General features: G+C 31.2%; 1 long non-coding RNA gene across 1 annotated transcript; it reads left to right on the forward strand.

Annotated features, from left to right (window-relative positions):
• Positions 1-222: 222 nt before the first annotated feature.
• Positions 223-2,815, forward strand: LOC143254544 (uncharacterized). The gene is made up of 3 exons (XR_013030247.1): positions 223-356; positions 766-789; positions 2,281-2,815. It is a non-coding gene; the product is annotated as an uncharacterized LOC143254544 (long non-coding RNA).
• Positions 2,816-3,120: the final 305 nt, after the last annotated feature.

A 3,120-nucleotide genomic window follows, 5' to 3' on the forward strand; every position in this document is an offset into this window, starting at 1 on the left:
TTTTTGAACTCTAAAAATCAAATAAACACAACATAACCATAGAAAACACCTAAATGCTAAGTAGGAAAACAAATATAAACAAACACAAAGTCAAACAAGCCCTACTTATACAACAACTAAAACCAAAATTAAACCAATACAAAGGAACATCTTTATACCTATAATAATTAATAAATAACATCTAACTGCAGCGCTCCCTGCAATCTCATACCCGTTTACACTCTCGTCTCTAAGACATGTGCTCGGCAACGGTCAGTTGGAAACTCTTTGTTAACCTGAAGATGACCTAGGAAGGTCGAAACGTCGTTCTCTACTTTAATAGTAAAAGTATTAATACCCATACCAACCGTCCTGAGGTACGTACATGGCGCTATTACGTTCGTAACATTTTCGTTAAATTAATATGTTTAACTGTGGAGATCAGGCTTAAGGATACTTGTATTAAAAATTAAGAACCGAATAAACGAATATATATTGTTTAGTTTTACCTGTAAAGAGTGCAAGGCATTTTTTGTGTGTACCGAAAAAAAGTCTTTAGAATTCTGACGGTGATGAAGCAACGGTTTGCTTTCTTGCATACATTCCTTAATGTTCAGTCGTTATATCACAATTACTGAAAACTAAATATTTATATGAAACATGAAATATTTTTGAGTTATGATATTTTGCATATTTAAGTCTACAATAAACGAAACCTCATCAGTGATGAACTAACTATTAAATATTAAATTATGTGTTTATTTTTTTATTTTTTTCAAAATGTAGAGTACTGGAGCATCGAATACAAAAGTAAGTTTTTAGTTAAATACTGTAAAATTGAAACGTATTCAACAGTAATTAATTTTTAAATGAATGGGTTTAGCTGACATATATTGTACTTAACGCTTCAGGAATTTTTTTGGTACCATGTATTGATATTATTCTAGAAGACTTACCTCACTCATTTAGTCAATATTTAAGTCTGTGTTCCAGTTTTATTCCTTCTATATGAATATAGGATTGTAATAAAAATACAGATGAGACATAATGAACTCCTGTAAAATTACACACAGATATTACAGTGAGTGGATATTATAAAAGATTCAATACCGACTCTATGAAGTGGCGGCATCTGTTGACAACATTTGAATGCATATATTATATATGTTTGTCATCAAAATATCATATACATGTATATGTAGTAACATTAAGCAACAGAGCTATACTTTGATTTATAAAAGCAACAAGTAGGGGAAAAGAAGAAAAAATTAACGTTTCGACAGAAGCTAGGTAAACTGTACCTAACTAGCTCTATTTAAACTTTCACGACTCAGTTTGACCAACACAGCTTATTCTATAGGCTTTTAACGAGTAATAATAGTAACGAAAAGCCATTTTTGTTTTCTGTTCATCAGATAAAAGTAATTTATTCTATGGTCTCTCCGTCTTTTCCCAGGACGTAATTTGCTTGCGTTATTCATGTTGTTTTTTTTTCTTAATACATTCTCCATCAAGGTAAATCTTTTCCATCAAACAATTTTTTGTGAAATTATCGAACTGATTTGTATCAGTCACGTCTAAAGATCGTATGCTAGAAATACAGAAGACGAAATTTTATTGAAATATTTCAAATAAATAGAAAAATAAAAGGTCACGTGGCAATTCCTTTTGTGTCTTAAACAGATTAGTGACTCCTTAAGAAAATTAAAATGGATAGTGAGTTCATTTCAAGGCTTCGCTGTCAAACAAGAAGTCAAGAGTTTTGTACTTTTTTCTATTAACATTAATATTTCTTAAAATCCACCATACAGTTATTTTTTTCAATCATTTTCTTGTGATAAAAGACAAATTCTGAAGTATATTACATAAATTATGTAAACATTATGGTTTCGACAGACGTTCCAGTAAACTAGGGATTCGGTTCGTTAGCTGTCTGAGAATAATTTTTAAGATTTCCAAAACTTATCCACGTTTTATTTATTGTCCTGTGGAAACATCATACAACCGGAAGTTTAGGAAGGATGCTGCTATTATTGTTACCTATACAATAATGTTGTTATTCATAAGTTGTTAATTCAAGTAAGTTAAACCGTAAACATGACGTACTGTTAGACAGTACAAAACAGATGTACTACCGCGAGGGTTTCACGAGTAAATAAAACCAAAATTATTAAATGTTTCAATTTCTTTATTTTTAAGCTCATATTGTTGTACAGAGTGAACAGTTCTTCTCATGATTGATGAAAGGATGTACAAACGTCAAGACAGTACTAATTCCAACCTTATATGTTGTCATTTTAGTGTCTACTGGTTGACTGACTGAGAAACAACACACTACAGTACAGTAGTGCGAGTGGTTAAAGCACGTGTCCCCTCCAGGCGGACTGTGGCTCCCTAAATTGGCCCAATCTGCTACTTGTCGTGTAACTGTCGTAATATATCAGACAACTGAACCTATCACTTGTAATATAGTTATTTTCATATATAAAAAAAAACTGGCTTTGTTAACTGAAATTCTAGAAAACAAACACTACTAACAGAACTTCCGATAAACTAACTTTACTAACTGAGCTTCCGGTAAACTAACTTTACTAACTGAGCTTCTGGTACACTAACTTTACTTACCGAACTTCCAGTAAACAAATTCTACTAAATTAATTTCTGGTAAACTAACATTATTAAATGAACTTCCGGTAAACTAACTTTACCTTCAGAACTTCTAGTAAACTAACTTTACCAACTGAAGTTCTGGTAATCTAACTTTACTAATTGAACTACTAGCAAACTAACTCTACTAACTGAACTTCTAGTAAACTAACTACTAACTGAACTTCCTGCAAACTAACTCTACTAACTCAGCTTCTGATAAATTAACTTTACTAAATGATCTTGTAGTAAACTAACTTTGTTAACAGAACTGCTAGAAAACTGACTCTACTAACTGAACTTCTAGTAAACTAACTCTACTAATTGAACTTCTGGTAGATCAACTTTACTAACTGAATTTCTGGTAAACGAACATTATTAACTAAACTTTTCGTAAACTAGCTTTACAAACAGAACTTATGGTAAACTAACTTTAACAATTGAACTTCTGGTAATATTACTTTACTAATTCAACTTTCAGCAAACCAACTCAAT

This window comes from Tachypleus tridentatus, chromosome 6, assembly GCF_004210375.1.
Source record: "Tachypleus tridentatus isolate NWPU-2018 chromosome 6, ASM421037v1, whole genome shotgun sequence".
In the NCBI taxonomy this organism is placed as follows: domain Eukaryota; kingdom Metazoa; phylum Arthropoda; class Merostomata; order Xiphosura; family Limulidae; genus Tachypleus; species Tachypleus tridentatus.